Below are 12,468 nucleotides of genomic sequence, written 5' to 3' on the forward strand. Positions count from 1 at the left end.
GCAGAAATGTGGTCCCAGGTGTACAGTTTCCCAGCAATCATATAACACTCCACATACGGAAGGATCTGATTCCTTGCATTTGTCTCCTGGTAGGTGGGTTATTATTGATCTTAATTCCTCTAAATGTCAGCCAATCAGATGGAACTTCTCTGCCCATCATTTCCCAATAAAATTTTAGATGTAAGCATTTTTAAATTAAGGTTTTACTGAATCACTGTAGAACCAATCCAGTACAAATCGAGGAAATGTTTACCCAGCCCTACCTAGTTTATTTAAGATCTTTTCGCAAATATTTGCAGAAAGTCATGATTGAAACTCAACCTATGTCCTAATATAATGGTGAATAAAATATAGGACAATATTGGATATGGCTATATATAGATTTATATGACAATGTGTAAGAACTGCATGGAAGAAGTGATGAAAACTTTGTGCATAATAAACACTAGAGTTACTCCTTTTCTTAAATGGACTGGTGGCAGTAGTTCAGAAGGATAATTTTAACTTTCTTCACTTTTCTAGACCATTGTTAAATTTATTTTGACTGTTGTTCTGCATACACTCATTGCCTGTAAGATGTAAATATCCTGGGTAGTAGAGTGTTGAGTATCTAGTTGACTAAAAGGAATAGCTGTCATTGAGAAAACAGCTCCAGTTTAACGGGGCAATAATAGTAATGAACTACCCATACTGGAAATGTAATAAGCAGAGATATTTTACCACAATAAGAATACAAAAACAATGTCATATTCATTTTCAGAAAATGAGGAGAACTAGCTCCTTTTTAATGAAATATTGGGCATGGATCCTTGGGGATTTACCAATCATTACTGTTTTAAATTAAGACAGGTTTTTTCTTTTTTTGGTCTTAAAATAGAATCTCAGAAAAAAAGCCCCAATTCACCCACATAGTACATAGAGTGCCAGGTTTGTTCTGAATAATGCTCATGGAAAATAGTGGTTGTATTACATTTGAGAAACACTGAGAATTTTGAAATTGTTATGAAAGGAAAAACAATGTTGTAAGTTGTGCATCTCTAATTTTAATACACTTCTAGAAGCTTATAGACTCAGTTCTATTGTAATATATTAATCTTTTAATAATTTTAATCAACTTGGCAAAAGTATTTTAATCAATTGGCAATATTAGGCTTGGCCTCTGGCTGCTGTATATTCAGTTGCACATTTGTAAATCACTTCTTTCTTTGAGTGTTGGTTCTTCATTGTTAAATGGAGAGTGAGGTGGTGTGTGGAGTCCATTATTTCCATGGTGCCTTCCCATCTTATGTGAGTCTGTTCTTCTGCACTTCTGCTTTTCTCGGCTCCTGGGCTGTGTTTTATATGAGCATAAGGCCACTGCCTAGCAGCACTTGACAAGATTGGAATGGAAGTAGATGTCCTCGGTCTTAAAAAATTCAACCAACATTATTTTTGAGAACTCACAACTGTCTTCTCCTGCCTTGAGAAGAAAGAATTTGATAGAATGAAAGCATGGTGGGCCTGACAACTTAAATTTATTTGTAGGAATACAGGAAATAAAAAAGGAAGTTGTGGAATTGTCAGGTAGTTAGATAATTGGGGGCAATGGGCAGATAAGTGGAGGAGAAGGAGGAGGATCCGGAAGATGGTGTTATGCCCGCCTCCGGCATAAAGGGTCTTTACATCCTCTAAATGAGTGCCAGGGAGAAACCGGTCAGCACTCGACAGTCATGACTATGAACTGAGAAAAGACTTAACTGGACACAACCCAGTGTTCATTGTATTATAATTAACATTGTGGTTTAGGCACTCCCTGCCCCGGGTTCTTCTGTGTCCACGGGGGGTAAGGACACGCGCAAAGGGGCCAAACGTGACTAAGCATTCCAGGGACAAGAGCCATCAATCAATCCAGAGACCACTTCTAAGTGAGGACAGAGAGAGAGAGGAGGCAAAAACTGCCACTTTTCTTCCCTTGGATGGGCCTGCCTCCCATTTTGGGGGGTGTACTTTTCCTTTTTAAAAGAAATCTTTTAAAATCTTTCGGTACACAGTGCACAGTCTCCTGACTGGAAACTTATTTTTCGGGTATGACAAGAGCTGGTGTCTTTACCTTTTGAGGTAACAGAATCCTTAAACGGCAGAGTGTATCTTGAATTTCACTGGTGAGCAAGTATGCTTGTGCCACAGAAAATAGTGTCACCATGTACTGTTCACAAACATACGATTATTTCTGTAAAATAGATGTCGTGTGACCTTCTATTTTCTCTATTTCTAGACATTCAAAACCTTTAGGGTACCTTTTAAAAAATTAAAACCTTTAGAATCATTGAATGTGAAAACAATCTTGGGTGAAATCGCGTGGTAACTTATATCTAGCTCAAGCACTTGTCAGTATGTTTCATGCTTCAACAACCTGTAAAAGAGGAAAATAAAGGTCCTTTGATTTTTCTGACTTTCAATCCTGGAACAGGATGTCCCTGACTTTAAAATGGAAGATCTCCAGAAAAGGGAAAAATGAAAAGATAGCTTAACATATTATTAACTGCTAGTATTTTTAGTGTTTCAAAAATTTGCTTGTATATTCCTTTCATTGAAATATGCAGTTATGACATTTCCACGAAGTGATGGCATCTGGTGTTAAGGACAAAATAGTGGGACTTTACCACAAGCAGCCTGATTCTTGCACCTGCCCTGTCTGAGGAAGAAAGCTTTCTGAGGAATCAGTAAGGAATCAGTAGCTGTCTAATGTGACACAGCCATGTAAAATTTTGCTCTTTTTCAACAATGGTATGATTTGTGAATAATAAATAATAGCAAATAATTAGACAGCACTCACTTACTAAGTACTGTGTGTGTGTATTCATGTAACTGTCATGACAACTGTAATTATTTTCATTTTACAGATGAGAAACTGAAGAAGAAAGGAAGAAATTACATCCCTTGCCCAAGGTTACATCGCTGGTAAGTGAAAGAGCCCAGGCAAATGGGACCCAGAGCTTCCGACCTCAGCTAGCATGCACCACCACCTCTCCACCCCAAACACGTCCTCCCGAGTAGCCATCCTGGGAGGCTGTGCAATTCCATCTATGCTGGCATTTCTGAAAACATTCCTGTGCTTTCTTTAGTGTGATCGAGGGCTGATATACTAGAAGCCAGTCCAAACAGAGAGCGAAATAACCCCCAGCAGCTCAGTCTGGCAGTGTGAAAAGGAACTGAGCTGTCCCTTTAGCTAGACACAGCCCACAGACATGATTGGTTTGGCCTGTATTTGGCCTGGACAGTGTTTTACATTTTGATTAGTTACTAAAATAAACACAATGAAATTTAAAAGCCATATACACAAATCTGAATTTCTGGTCTCTCTTGGAGAATTGGAGCCTCAACATTGGGCTTGAATCCCCAGTTTCTCACAATCCCCATCATCCGTGTCCCCCAGAAACTGGGGCTCAGGGTCACTTACCATTTCTCACATCACTTCATTTGTGTGTTTTACCCACCTGGCCCCTGTAGATACTTGATTTTGTGATGCTTGAAACAAAATCATTGTTTTCGAGGAGTAGTGGAATCAAAATAATTATTGAAGGTTGTGAAAAGAGAATTTCAGAGAGGAAACTTTAGGTTAGAAGGGCCGTTATTGCTAGGAATTAAAGGATTAAGGCAGAGCATTATTCTGAGCAAAAGAACTAAGGGTTAGATTAAAACCTCAGGACACATAATTCTGGCCTGTCCCAGATATTCTACATGCTCTCAAGCAAGTTCCTCAATTTTCACGTAGAATAGCATATTTTCCAAATTCTAGGTACTATTCACACTGTAAATTGACAAAAGGAAATATTTCCATGCCACGATCAATGTGTACTAGTCCAGAGAAGTTCGAAATGTTACTGGAATGGACAGAAGAAAGATTCCATAGCAATATCGCAAATCTCTCTCTCTCTAAAGATGAAATCATTGATCCTTCCGTAAAAAGGGTATATCAAACAGGGTAACCACAAGAACAGACACTAATTTGGTAATGTCTGCTAGATAAGACGTAAACAAATGTGTTTCCCTAATGTGCTGTTGATATTTTTATCAAGAACTCTCCCTTACAGAACTCTATAACCAAATCTGCTTTGGACCTAGTCTTTAAATTATTTGCCATTATCCATGATACATACAGACTCCTTTACGCTTTGTTTAACCTGCACTGGCAGGATTTATGTACCCATACTGAGATGGGAAGCCCCATGAAAAAGACGGCAGTACTCCCAGGCAGGGCCACTACCCTCCTGCCAACACCATTCGGTTCCCTGGCCCTGCAGCATTATTTCACTTTTTAAACTTTGAAACGGCTTAGTTCTAGGAAAGCAGAACTTACCCCTAAGATTCTATTGGTTCCCTGAGCTAACTCCTGATTGGTCTATTTGTAGTGCTTTATTTGCATGGAGCTCACTCCTGATTGGTCCATTTCCCTCACTCCTGATTGGTCCATTTCTACAAAGCCTGTTCCTAATTAGTCACCTTTGTTATACTTTATTTGCATATGATGTTACAAAATGTTGCAAAGTCTAGACTGGTAGCCTATAAAAGGCTGTGTAAACCTACAGACGGTGTCCAGAGCTTGGAGTGTTAACTCCTCTGGGTCCTCTGGGCCTTCTGGGCCCACTGGCGTAATAAACCTGAGTTCTCCAACTCTGAGTGCTGCTTGGTCTCTCGCCCAGATCCAGGTTGCTGTCACAACTGAGCTGTAACACCGAGCTGTAACACTGAGCTGTAACACACTTTTCTGCAACAATACAACCAGACCTCCAGTTACTTAACTGTTAGTTCATCCATATATTCATTCGAAAGATATTTACCAAGTGCCTACTAAATGCCACGTTCTCAGCTTCATTGTTGTAATTTACAGCCTAGGACATGGTTGGAACAATGAGGTTATATTCAAAGTTATGATGGAGTTGGAGGAGCTCAATGCATTTATTGTTCTATTTCGTGGTTTGAGTGGGGTTACTGAGATTACTGAAGAAATATTTCCTCACATTTGAGATCCAAAATTATTAGCAAATTACCAAGCATCCTAGATATATGTTGTCCTCTACGTCACTTGTGAGCCACGCTAAGAGAACTGTCTCCAAAGCAGTTTGGTATCTGCATCATCAGTCAGCTGGCACCGTAGGGGAAGAGATGATGAGATTTTAAAGTACTCATTATTCTTTCTGAAAAATTGCCGGTTTGTTTTTCCCCTCCTCTCATTCCTTAAAGTCTGTCTCAGAGTCTTTGGTGTTCTCTTGTGATCTGTTTGGCAAATCCTTCAGCCCATGTAGCACACTTCATTTCCCTTTCTCCCAACTTTACCTTCACTTGGGCACATTAGAGGAATGTATTATATACATTAAGTATACACTGAGGCTTCCTTCATATAATATGTAGATGATGTCAGTGAAAAGGTTTGAGAGTATCTTTAATTATTTCATTTTAAGCTAGAAAGACATGTAATCTATGATTCTGTTTGGATCTCTTAATGTTCCAGAATTTCCATTCAGACAGAATCTTTAAGCAGTTATTTACAAGCCTGCTTCCTTTCCTTCCTAATGTTAATCCACAGTTAGCAGCATCCTGACCACTTGTGTCCTGAACTACCGCAACAGTTTCCATTTGAAACTACAGCCAGAAGCCCGTTAATGCCCTAATGAAAGCAATTTGTATCAACTAAGTCACAATGAAGACACAAGAGGGAAAAGGTTAACCTTGCCAAATGGGTGTCTTATTGAATTAAATGAAAACTGCAGTTCACTCTTCCCTCAGAATCCTGGGTGAAATTTAGAGATACAAGCTGCGTTGGCCTGAAGTATTTTTGGATTTCGTTTTCTTTTCACTCTGTGTCTCAGCACATGCTTATTTGAAAACTCCTCTACCTTTATTTCACCATCAAGAAGTTTTCTCTCTGATTCTGAATACAGCAGGATGGAGTGCTTGAGGGGTACGCGCGCGCGCACGTGTGTGTGTGTGTGTGTGTGTGTGTGTGTCTGGGGCTTGGGGCGGGGGGGCTGGCAGAGTCCCAAAGAAAGGAAATCAAGAGAGCTCTAAAGGTCTCTTTTTGTCAACTGTTCAACCAAAAAACACATGTTCTATTGAGTATTTTCCAAACTCCCAGACCATGCTATTCATCTAAAAGGTTCAGCTCCATTAAAGTCTATCGTGTTGGAATTCTTAGAGTGTGGAAATATATTTTTTGTAGGCCTTATTTTCTTTTCTCTGAGACAGAAGTGCAAATAATGCCCAGCTGATTATTATCACCTTCAGCATCCATGAGCACCTTGAAAAAGGATCTCATTTTATGCCTCAGAAATACAAGAATATAAAAAATATTCTGTTTTAAACCACTAGGAGCTTGCAGTTTATTTGAGGAACAGGTTAGGCATGTGTAAATATGCAGATAATTAAAGATATATTGGTAAGTGGTATAGACAATAATGATGTAGGAGAGGGTGAGATAGGAAGCTGACATGGAATGTTGCATGGAGAAATATTAGCAATTTAAATTTGCTCAAGGTTAATGCTCTACTGACCCGATGCTAACCATATTAGAAAGAACAAGAACTTGGGGCAGAAAACATGTTTAATTTCTTTTCTCCCAATTTCTCTACTATGATCTGACTATTTTCTTGACCCAGACTACCTGGGTTTAATCCTCTTATCTGATGCTCTTTGTATTGCCCCAACTAATTGTTCTAGAACAAGGGTCAGTAATTTTTTTTTTTTCTGTAAAGAGAATCAGATAGTAAATATTTTAGGCTTTGTAAGCCATGCAGTTTTTGTCACAACTGTCCAATTACACAGTTGTAGCATGAAAGCAACCATAGATAATATGTAAAAATTGAGAATGGTAAGATTCCAGTAAAACATTTATGAACAGTAAAATTGGAAATTAATATAATTTTTTGTGCATCATGAAATAGTATTCATCTTTGGATTTTTTTAAACTACTTATAAAATATAAACCATCCTTAGCTCCTGGGCTGTACAAAAATGGGTGGTCAACTGGATTTGGCCCATGGACCATAGATTTCTGACTTCTGCATGAGAAGACTTTATCATTTCCTCACTCCAGCTCTATTCAGTTTCCTCATCTGTCTCACAGAAACTAGGTCCAGTTGCTATGTACAAGTAAAGTAACTTGTGATCTTCAAAGTATAAAGCTAAAGTTAATGTAATAATTGATTTGATAGTAAATAATTGACATAACTTAAGATCAAAGGAAGCCTCTGAGCATGTTGAGCATCAGAAACTGCTGTCCAGGGAAAAGTCAAGTAAGTAGAACATAGGGAGACTGAGTCAGAGTCTGTATAACTAATAGTCAAGCCTGGTTCTGTTGTGGGAGAATAGTTCTTGCCTCGCACAGGAAAGAATTCAAGAGCAAGGCATGATAAAGAGAAAGCAAGTTTATTTAGAGAGATACACACTCCATAGACAGAATGGGGTCTATCTCGCTCAGAAGGGAAAATGGTTTAGGAGATACACACTCCATAGGCAGAATGTGGGCCATCTCAGAAAGGTGAGAGGGAGAGAGACCAAGAGGTGTGGGGGTATTTAGTTTAAAGTAAAAGCAGATACACACTCCATGTACAGAGTGTGGGCCATCTCACCAGGGAAGAGAGACAGAGAGACCAAGAGATGCAGAGTTGTTAGGTTTTATGGGCTTGGTAATTTTATACGGTAATGAGTAGGAGGATTATTCCAACTAATTTCCAGCAGGGGTGAGGATTTCCAGGAAATGCCTCCCACCCCCTGCCTACTTTTTGACCTTTTATGGTCAGCCTAGGAACTGTGATGGCGCCTTTGGGAATGCCATGGGGCTCAAGGTCTACTGCAAGTCAAATCTTCCACCATCTTGGTTCTAACTAGTTTGTCCTGTCCTCAATTGCTGTGTCCTTCCTTCAGTGGTTGTGCCCAGCCCCCTTTCCTCCCACATCAGTTCCACTTCCTCCCTTGGAAAGGAGACCAGAGAATTCCTCTTTGCCAAAGAGATCAGCCAAAAGAAAATAATCAATGATACTGATATTTGTTGATTTCACAATAAAATTTCTTCACTGCTCTGTTATTTTGAAATATGGTGGCAAATACTAAAAGTAATGACTTTAAATAAAGAAAGTGGTTGCCAGAAGGGAGCAGGACTGGAAGATGGAGAGGGATGGACCAGAGAATATACTGATTTTATTTTAAGCCTTGTAATAATATTTGACTTTTAAATTCCTACATATATTTTTCAAAAATATAAAAATTTAATTAAAAAGAAAAAAAGCGGAGCCCTTTGGTGACTCTCAGTGCCTGCAAGACAAATCCAAACTACTGGGCATGCCACATAAGACACTAAACTTGGGCATAACCCACCTTTTTGGCTACACCATGATCACTAACCAGCACATACCAGGGAAAGAACTATTCTATCCAACTCACTTTTATATCCTTATATTCTTATATCTCTTTTTCTCTCTTGATTGTCCTTTCCTCATTCTCTGCCTGGTGAACTACTTACCTTTCAGGAAACACCAGCTTAAATGTTGCTTCTTCTCTGAACCTTTCACAGACCCTGTAGGAATCATTAATGGGTTCACTGTCTGTATACCCTCAGAACTTTTGACATGTTTACACCACAGCCCTTAGCACAGAGAATTACTTATTTATTGGAATCTCATTCTAGTCAGACTGTAAGTATCTCAAAGCAAAGATCAGGTCTGTTTAATCTTTATATCACCATTTTCTAGCACATAGTAGGTGCTTAGTTAATAATTATTGACTTAAAGATGGATTTGTCCACAGCCATGCATAATGAGGGAAGAAGCTACATGGTTAGTGACCAACTGGACTTACAATGTGAGGGCAGAGGCCAAAGATGACTCTTATTTTTATATGTTTAAATAGTTGGTAAGTAGGAGACCGATGGTACCACTGATAGAGGGAGAGGGAGGAGATTCTTTGATGGCAAATGTAACAAATTTGGTTTTATTTTTCCTGAGCTGCGGATTGACAGTGAGTTATCTCATAAATATTTCTTGTCAGAAGTTAGAGAAACTAGTTGAAGTTCAATAAAGAAACTAAGGTTAAAAAAGGATATTGTATTGTCATTACCATATTAGATCATCTGTGAATCCAAGATTTGACGAGATTTCTGAGGTAGACAGTTGCTTGAAATGGTAACTCTCAACTCCATATGTGCGATGGAATAATCTGGATAGGTTGTGAAAATGCACATTCCTCTGGCCCCACTCCTCGAGATTCTGACTCAGAAAGTCTGGGGAGGACCCCAGGAATCTGCATTTTGACAGACACCGTTTGATGATTCTTATGGAGAACCTCACATGTACACCTTGAGAAATTACTGGTATAACAAGAGAAGTAAAAGAAGACTGGGTGCAGTTTGGAAGGCTGGAGGAAGATCCGTATTCAATGACTGGGAGAGGAATAGATGGCTGCAACTTGGAAATGGCTTTGCTACTATCTGCAGAAAACACTGGAATTAGAATTTACTAGTTACTTTATCTGCCTTCAAAATGACTTCTTCTGATTCATGCTTTGAATTTTAAAATATCTTCATGTCACAGACCTCATAAACAGATTACGATAAGGATTGAGAAAATATCTGGGAACTCACTTTTCAACCTATGATGAGTTAGAATTCTACTGCTCTGAGTATCAGGCTGTTTTCTTCCACTTACCAAAAGCTTTTGCAATAATAAAATCAATTATATTTTCAGATTTAACATCCTTTTGTTAAGCAAATTATGTAAAAAGTCTTTATAGATATGAGCATTGTTTTTCACTATATACAACACCCTTTGGTGATGACTCATCCTTATATGCAGAACTCAAAGAATCTATCACTCACTGCATAAATTACTGTTGATAAGTTTGCTCTGGAAATGAATAAAGCCTTCTGAACATTTTCCTTAAGCAGGCTAAATTCCATTTTTACTAGAGCCACAGCCAATTCTAAAAAGGAAACTTTAATGATAAAATAATAAACAATTATTTGTTAAATTATTTACTTAATTTAGTAAATTACAAATAAATACATATTAACCAAACATATGTTAGAGTTAAATTTGCCAACTACTTCATTACCATAAATGATATTAAGCATGAAAGCTATCGTTGGAAGCTGCATGTGAAAATAGAGACTAACCAAATGAGAACAACCAAAGGTTATTTATTCGGAGCTTGTTATAGCAAAGGAATCAGCCACCGCTACTTGTGTTTGGCAGAGACTGAAAGACAGGCAGAGGAGCTGGAAAGCTTTATACTGAATAAAAGAGAAGGCTTCAGGTATGCCCTGATTGGAGGCTATTGGTACAGGAAAGCTGTAGATAGGCTAAGTCTGAGGGGGTCATCCTATGTGATTGGTTAGGGGAGCGTATTTGCTTTCTTTGGTTGGTCCTAAGTTGGAAGCCAGGACAAAAGTTTGGGAAGCTGTCAGTTATTAATCAGGTCTTGGCCATTTGTGGCTGATTGTCTTAGGGATTATTGTTTGGCTTCCTGGGTGGGTTGCTAGTTCCCACAAGTCTGACTCACAGATAGCAGGTTGGCTTTCTGGGCTGGTTACTCTAGCTAATAAGTTGATTTCCTGAGCTAGTTGCTGCAGATTGTGTGTCAGAGTTGCATGTATGTGACCTGGCCATTATCCACTCCATCTCACGTACCCAATGATATCTATAATATTTTAGAGCAAAATCATAGGTAAAGCTGGATAGATCTAAAAGACTTACTATAGAGCAACAAAACAAGCTGAAAATAGATATGTATTATTATTTACACTATGTGAAAAGGAAAGAAAAAATAAAAACCTATGTAAACAAAACTATAGATGTTTAGTAAATATATAATGTTTAGCAAATATTAGATGTGAATGTATATGTTTAGCAGAAGTCCTGGAATATTATACCAAAAAAAAAAAAAAAAAAGAAGAAGAAACCATGTGATGGAAATCCCAAAAGGATCACTGAGATACTGAAGGAACTCCTACCAGTTTATTCCTAGACCCATGGGGTGGTGGCAAGGGAGCAGCTCTTGGTGGTGGTGTCCACGTATGTGTGAGGAACAGCATTTGCGTGTGAATGGAAACCTGTTGTGAGAAGAGAACTGTGGACCACTCTCCCTTGAATGACATATTCTAGGGAGGAATTCTAAGAAGTTGGAATTCTGAGTTTTTATTTATATATTGTAAATGCATCTTCTAGATGGCTATGAAGGTCTGCTATCAAGACAAGAAGGACAAAATATATTTTATTTGATAGTTTATTAGCTTGATTTATAATTTTGAAATATTCCAATTTTTGGTATGTGAGCCTCCATTTGTCATTTGTTCCTCAAGTATTTGGGGCAGGCCTGGTAGTGCTTCTGCTGTCCTAGCGCCTGGGAGAAGCACTGAACTTTGAAGGGTCAAAGAGAGGTGCCATACAGGTAGGTCACTCACACAGAACCTGGTTTTCCCTTTCTCCATCCCAAATCACCTGTCCACACAATGTATAGTATATCTGCCTATACAAAGCCCAGAGGGCTAGATTAAAATCAGCTGCTTCCTAATACCTCCTTTCTGGCTGTACGGGGACGTATTACATGAATCTGTATCTAAGAAGAAAGATAAATTGTTCCACAAGTTATATTTCCCTGAATCCTTTAAAATTGTTCCATTCAGATTTTTTTGTTGTTAAAAAAAATGGAATGGAAATCTTATTAAAGCATTAGGAGAAAGGAACTTTCACTATCCAATTCTGTTTCTTTTTTCTTTCTTGGAAGCAGTTTCAAACTTACTGAAAGGTTGCAGGTATCACACAAAGAACTTTTTTCTTCTCTGAACTATTTGAGTGTAAATTGCCCAAAGGATGATTTATTAATCCTGAGTACTTTAGTGTATATTTCCTACAAACAAGGGCATTATTTTATGAAACAAAGTACAACCATCAAAACCAGAAAAGTTAACATTACTACCCTCTAACGTTTAAGCCGCATTCATGTTGTGCCAGTTGTCTCAATAAAGAACAGACAGAGCCAGGTGTGCTCTGACTGCTGTCATGCTGTCAATCTTGCTGACCTCATCTCCCATCATCCCCATAGGCTGCTGCTACCCAGCCATCTTTCAGGGCTTTGGATGCATGGAGCTCTTGTATTGGAAGCCTTTGCATATACTCTTTCCTCTGCCTAGGACATTCCTCCTCCAATGCTAAATTCTTCTGTTCTTCCAGGCAAAACTAGTCATTCCATCAGAGAGGTTTTCGTTAACTTCCCTAACCCAAGTTAACCCCCTAAGCTTTTTTTATAAAACCCGTGCTTCTCTTTCTGTACTCTCCTCGTGGTGTGTAGCTATGCTCTTGTTTATGAGATTATTTCTGAAATGTCTAATCTCCTTCTATTTCTAAGTTTTGGGAAGGCAAGAATCATAATGGTTTTGTTCATCAGCATATCCAGAGGGCCTAACATAGTGTCTGGCATATAGTAGATACTCAGTAAAAA

At 38.5% G+C, this 12,468-nt stretch overlaps 1 long non-coding RNA gene across 6 annotated transcripts in view; it reads left to right on the forward strand.

The window, feature by feature from the left end:
* Positions 1-12,468, forward strand: part of LOC105077303 (uncharacterized) — a 315,119-nt gene that overhangs the window by 27,070 nt on the left and 275,581 nt on the right. For all 6 annotated transcript variants that reach the window (XR_012508554.1, XR_012508552.1, XR_006728449.2 and 3 more), the window contains exon 2: positions 2,883-2,940. This is a non-coding gene — a long non-coding RNA (uncharacterized LOC105077303). The remainder of the gene's footprint in view (positions 1-2,882; positions 2,941-12,468) is intronic.

This window comes from Camelus bactrianus, chromosome 8, assembly GCF_048773025.1.
Source record: "Camelus bactrianus isolate YW-2024 breed Bactrian camel chromosome 8, ASM4877302v1, whole genome shotgun sequence".
Lineage (NCBI taxonomy): Eukaryota > Metazoa > Chordata > Mammalia > Artiodactyla > Camelidae > Camelus > Camelus bactrianus.